Genomic DNA, 6,726 nt, shown 5'->3' on the forward strand with positions numbered 1-6,726 from the left:
TTTGAGGCAGAGTCTCGCTGTCGCCCAGGCTGGAGTGCAGTGGCGCGATCTCGGCTCACTGCAGGCTCCGACCCCCGGGGTTCACGCCATTCTCCTGCCTCAGCCTCCCGAGTAGCTGGGACTACAGGCGCCCGCCATCTCGCGCGGCTAATTTTTTGTATTTTTAGTAGAGACGGGGTTTCACTGTGTTAGCCAGGATGGTCTCGATCTCCTGACCTCGTGATCCGCCCGCCTCGGCCTCCCAAAGTGCTGGGATTACAGGCGTGAGCCACCGCGCCCGGCTAATTTTGTATTTTTAGTAGAGACGGGGTTTCTCCATGTTGGTCAGGCTGGTCTTGAACTCCCAACCTCAGGTGATCCGCCTGCCTCAGCCTCCCAAAGTGCTGGGATTATAGGCATGAGCCACTGCGCCCAGCTGGTATGTTTATAAGAATCTCCCAGAAGCCAGGCCTGGTGGCATGTGCCCATAGCCCTAGCTATTCAAGAGGCTGAATTAAAACCCAATTGTGTTTGAATAAAAGCACTGTCAGGCCAGGTGCGGTAGCTCACACCTGTAATCCCAACACTTTGGAAGGCCGAGGCAGGCAGATCACTTGAGGTCAGGAGTTTGATACTACCCTGGCCAACATGGAGAAACCCCGTCTCTACTAAAAATACAAAAATCAGCCGTGCATGGTGGCACATGCCTGTGGTCCCAGCTACTCGGGAGGCTGAGGCAGGAGAATCGCTTGAACCTGGGAGGTGGAGGTTGCAGTGAGCCAAGATTGCGCCACTGCACTCCAGCCTGGGCAACAGAGCGAGACTCAGTCTTAAAAAAAAAGAAAGAAACAACAAAAAAAGCACTCTCACTGCAGAAAGGAAAATAGGTTGAAAGGGACCAAAGGCCAGTTAAGCATCTTTTACAGTAATTTAGGTGGGAGGCTTTGAGAGGGAGTTAGAAAACCTCTGGTCAACATTTATATCAGTAGACACAGGGGCTGCAGGAAGAGGGATAGGAAAGAAGAATTGACCTTTGCATGTGCTGAGTGCATAGACGAACCGTGAACTTGACCAGTGTTGGGCTGTGAGTGAGTCACGGAGCCTGGCAAAGATCTGCTACTGACTGTGCTTGGGGACTGGGGATCCCAACAATGGGAACTGGTAGGAACAAAGACAAGAGACAGTTCTGTAACCACCCAGGAGGTTCACCTTGCCCACTGCCTAGACAGAGCCTATTCATCAAGATAGGGGAATTGCAATAGAGAAAGAGTAATTTACGCAGAGCTGGCTGTGTGGGAGACTGGAGATTTATTATTACTCAAATCAGTCTCTCCAAGCATTCGGGGAGCAGAGATTTTTTTTTTTTTTTTTTTTTTGAGACGGTGTCTTGCTATTGCCCAGGCTGGAGTGCAGAGGCCCAATCTCAGCTCACTGCAAGCTCTGCCTCCTGGGTTCACGCCATTCTCCTGCCTCAGCCTCCCAGGTACCTGGGACTACAGGCGCCTGCCACCACGCCAGCCTTTTCTATTTTTTAGTAGAGACGAGGTTTCACCATGTTAGCCAGGATGGTCTCGATCTCCTGACCTTGTGATCCGCTCACCCCAGCCTCCCAAAGTGCTGGGATTATAGGCTTGAGCCACCGCGCCCGGCATTTTTTCTATTTTTTAGTAGAGACAGGGTTTCACCGTGTTAGCCAGGATGGTCTCGATCTCCTGACCTCGTGACCCGCCCGCCTCGGCTTCCCAAAGTGCTGGGATTACAGGCGTGAGCCACCGTGCCCGGCATCTGGGATGCAGAGCTTTTAAAGATAATTTGGTGGGTGAGGGGAAGCCGGTGAGCCAAAAGTGCTGATTGGTCAGGTCAGAGATGAAATCATAGGGAGTCGAAGCTGCCTTCTTGTGCTGAGTCAGTTCATGGGTGGGGGCCACAAGATCAGATGAGCCAGTTTATTGATCTGGGTGGTGCCAGCTGATCCATCAAATGCAAGGTTTGAAGAATATCTCAGGCACTGATCTTAGGAGCAGTGTAGGGAGGGTCAGAATCTTGTAGCCTCCAGCTGCATGACTCCTAAACCACAATTTCTAATCTTGTAGCTAGTGTTAGTACTACAAAGGCAATCTAGTCCTCAGGCAAGAAGGAGGTCAGCTTGGGAAAGGGCTGGTACCATCTTTGTTTAAACTATAAACTAAGTTTCTCCCAAAGTTAGTTTAGCCTATGCCCAGGAAAGAACAAGGATAGCTTGGAGGTTAGAAGCAAGATGGAGTTGGTGAAGTTAGATCTCTTTCACTGTCTCAGTCATAATTTTGCAAAGGCAGTTTCAGTTCTTATCTCCTTGGCTGAGACCAGAAAATAAATTATCACAGGAATGGAGTTGTAAGTAGTGGCTGGTTGTCTTTTGAAATAACACCATGTCACAACAGCATTCAATTATTATTAATTTACAGAGCAGCTAATCTTGATGGGCACTATCAGATATGGGTATGGATATGGGTGAGACATTTACCCTTCCTTCAAGTTGCTCATAGTTTAGTAAGTGAGCAAACTGACCGTGCTGACTGTGGTTTCTTTTTTTTTTTTTTTTTTTTTTGAGACAGAGTCTTGCTCTTGTCTCTTGTCGCCCAGGCTGGAGGGCAATGGCACAATCTTGGCTCTCTGCAACCTCTGTCTCCCAGATTCAAGTGATTCTCCTGCCTCAGCCTCTTGAGTAGCTGGGATTACAGGAACCCGCCACCTCACCCGGCTAATTTTTGTTTTGTTTTTTTTTTTTTTTTTTTTTTGAGACAGAGTCTCGCTCTGTCACCCAGGCTGGAGTGCAGTGGCGCAATCTCGGCTCACTGCAAGCTCCGCCTCCCGGGTTTATGTCATTCTCCTGCCTCAGCCTGTCCGAGTAGCTGGGACTACAGGCGCCCGCCACCACGCCCGGCTAATTTTTTTGTATTTTTAGTAGAGACGGGGTTTCACGGTGGTCTCGATCTCCTGACCTCGTGATCCGCCCGCCTCAGCCTCCCAAAGTGCTGGGATTACAAGCGTGAGCCACCGCGCCCAGCTTAATTTTTGTATTTTTTTTAGTAGAGACGGGGTTTCGCCATGTTGGCCAGGCTAGTCTTGAACTCCTGACCTCATGATCCGCCAGCCTTGGCCTCCCAAAGTGCTGGGATTACAGGCGTGAGCCACCGTGCCCAGCCCTGACTGTGGTGTGGTTTCTAATACTGTCTCTACAGGAAGCTGTCTCTCTAACAGTCTCTCAGATCTTAACCTATTTATTTGTATCCTCTTACTGAGTGGGCCCAATACCTGTGAAAGGGCAGCTGTGTAACAGCATCACCACAACTCTGTTGTACAAGTTGAAGTTCATTGCATTAACTTTGAAGGATTAATTAATATAGTGTCTGTCTTCCAGGATTCCTATAGGACATGCTGCTAAGGGCTCAGGCCAGGAGTGGGCTCCATCCTCAGCTTTTTTTCAGAAGCTACAGAAGCAATTGTTTTCACCCCCATACTCAGAACGAGTGAAATGGGGGTTGCCGGAAGAAAGTACTTCACGACGACAGAGTGGTTATCAAAATATGCCAATCAGCCACACAGCTCCCAGCTCACCAGATTTGTCAAAGGGCCTATCAGCTCTAAGGGTTCCTGTGGAGAAAAATGCTCATTTACTGGGAGGCAGAAAGGAGAGCTTTGGCTGAAACCACTTTGCCTTCACCAGCAACTTTTTAATCCCTTTGTCTGGTGCATGAAATCAGTTCCCAGAACACGGAGGTTATTAATAACTGTGGGACCTTTTCCCAGTCTCCAGATCAATTGGCAGAAGCCTCTGGTTATTTCCTTCTGGATGCTTCTATTATTTGGAGCTGGGAGGTGGCCTCCTCCTCAAAACCCGTACAGATTTTCACCTGGCTTGGGAATTACACAGTCACCCACCAGCCCCCAGCCTTGCCTCCTCTCCACTCTTCCCTGGCTGGGCTGGCTCGGTGCAAGGCTGGTGTCTTTGCTTCCGCCGAGAGACTACGTGCTGTCCAGGGTAGTCCAGCATGTACCTCTCCTCCCACTGGTTCCTCACTGCCAGGTGCGGTCCAGGGCGTTGATCCGGATCCATGGAGCCAGCCTGGTTTAGAATCAGTCACTTTGAGCTGGCTCCTTTCCTCAAGCTTGGCAGAGGTCCTAGCATCAGCTGCTGGGCAGGTGCTGAGCAAGGCTGAGGTCTTAACTTGGGGACACTGGGGGGGACATTTCTCCAGGAGGAGCTGCTGTGATCGGCAGGACTCAGTAGAGAGAGTGTCTTACACGTAGGGCTTCCCCCTTCTCTCCCTCTTGCTTCCTTCCCGCGGGGGCCAAGCCATGCCTGTGGCTTTACCAGGATCTCAGTGCAGGAAATGTTGCAGCTTCTCTGACTCTCATCTGCTCTCTCAGCTCCAGGTTGCCCCTTGCTTGCTGGCCGCATCACAAGGAATGGCCCTCAGCACCCGAACCCAGACGGGCACAGTGGGCTGGACAAATCTGGGTCATACTGGCTAAACACCGTTAGCTCCCCTGTGAAATGAAAGCAAGAGCCTTCGCCTTGCGAGGCCGAGGGAGGTGGGGGCAAAGCACCTCCCATGCAGGCACAGTGGGCCTCTACTGAGGGTTTGATCATTAGGAGCGTTGTCACCTCCGAAAGCTGACCTCATCTCTCCCCACAAACCTGCTCACCCGGTCTGCTTCCTGTCTGGGTGGATGGCATCATCACTCATAGTCACTCAGACTGAACAAAGCAGCTCTCTTCTGGCTCATCTTGCACTGGCCTATTTGTATGTGTGTGTGTGGTAAATATACCTAAAATGTATATTTTTTTGAGACAAGGTCTCACTCTGTTGCCAGGGCTGGAGTACAGTGGAACCATCTCAGCTCACTGCAGCCTCCACCTCCAGGACTCAAACCATCCTCCCACCTCAGCCTCTGAAGTAGCTGGGACTACAGGTGCATACCACCACGCCCAGCTGATTTTTGTATTTCTTTGTAGAGACAAGGTTTCACCATGTTACCCAGGTTGGTGGGGTTTGTTTGTTTGTTTGTTCGTTTGTTTTGAGACAGTCTCGCTCTTTCTCCCAGGCTAGAGTGAAGTGGCACGATCTTGGCTCACTGCAACCTCTGCCTCCTGGGTTCAAGCAATTCTCCTGCCTCAGCCTCCAGAGTAGCTGGAATTATAGGCGCCCACCAGCACGTCCGGACGATTTTTGTATTTTTATTAGAGACGGGGTTTCACCATGTTGGCCAGCGTGGTCTCAAACTCCTACCTGCCTCGGCCTCCCAAAGTGCTGGGATTACAGGCATGAGTCACTGTGCCTGGACCCAGGCTGGTTTTGAACTCCTAAGCTCAAGCTACCCGCCTGCCTCAGCCTCCCCAAGTGCAGGGATTATAGGCACGAGCCACCGCACCCAGCCTAAAATGTAGCATCTTAACCATTTTTAAGTGTGCAGTTGAGTGGCATTAAGTACATTCGCATTGTTGTGCAGCCATCACCACCACCCATCCACAGAACTTTTTCACACTCTCCAGCTGAAACTCTGCGCCCATTAAATGCTCACTTCCCGTTCCCCTCTCCTCTCAGGCCCTGGCAACCACCATTTTACTTTCTATCACTACAAATTTGACTACTCTAGGGACCTCATGTAAGTGGAATCATACAGGATGTGTCCTTTTGTGTCTGGCTTATCTCATTTATCACAATGTTCGTAACGTTCATCCGTGTAGTAGCACGTGTCAGAATCTCCTTGCTTTTTCAGGCTGAATAATATTCCATTGTATGTATATACCACATTTTGTTTATCCACTCATTGGTCTATTTTTTTTTTTTTCCAGATGGAGCCTTGCTGTGTCTCCCAGGCTGGAGTGCAGTGGCACAATCTTGGCTCACTGCAACCGCCGCCTCCTGGGTTCAAGAATTCTCCTGCCTTAGCCTCCTGAGTAGCTGAGATTACAGGTGTGTGCTACCATGGCCGGCTAATTTTTGTATTTTTAGTAGAGACAGGGTTTCATCATGTTGGCTAGGCTGGTCTCGAACTCCTGACCTCAGGTGATCCATCCACCTCGGCCTCCCAAAGTGCTGGGATTATGATCTATTTTTTAAAAGGACTTTTGGATAGGAAATTAGCACACAGAGCTTTAAAACCCACCCACTACAGAAAAGGATAGGGTGCCTCTTGTCTCCTGGTGGCCCAACGGCAGGGCATCCTTTGGGCCTCTCTCGCCTGCCCTCTCCCTGTCCACAGTCCTCTGTCTTTCCCTCAGCAGTGTCCTTCCTGTTGGTCTTCCTCTCTGTTCCCACTGCCCACCTCTGGTTTCTGCTCCAATACCTTTTCATCCTCAGGCATTCCCGCCCAGACTCTGCCTCCTGGAAGCTGGCCTACAAGTGCTGCCAGGGAAGCTGTCTAAGGTTCAGCCCCTGCCCTACCAGCCCTTAGCCTCTGAGGCTGCCCTCCAGCTTGTCCCAGCTGACCATGACTGATGTGTGTCCCCCTGCACCGGATGGACTTCCTTGCCAAACTGCTTGGAGAGCCCTTCTTTCTCCCAAGAGTCAGCATAAGTCCTCCTTCCTTAGAAAGGGCCCTGAACTCTTCCTGCCAGCCCTACCTGAATTTCTCTCTGTCCTTTGTGCTCCTACAACAGTGACCCTATTCTGACTCGTGCTCTGTAGCCACTTGGCTACTTTCCAATCTCTTCTAAGATAAGCAAACTCCTGGAAGGAAAAAACAAGGCCCATTTACCTT

Source organism: Hylobates moloch, unplaced genomic scaffold, assembly GCF_009828535.3.
Source record: "Hylobates moloch isolate HMO894 unplaced genomic scaffold, HMol_V3 SCAFFOLD_24, whole genome shotgun sequence".
Lineage (NCBI taxonomy): Eukaryota > Metazoa > Chordata > Mammalia > Primates > Hylobatidae > Hylobates > Hylobates moloch.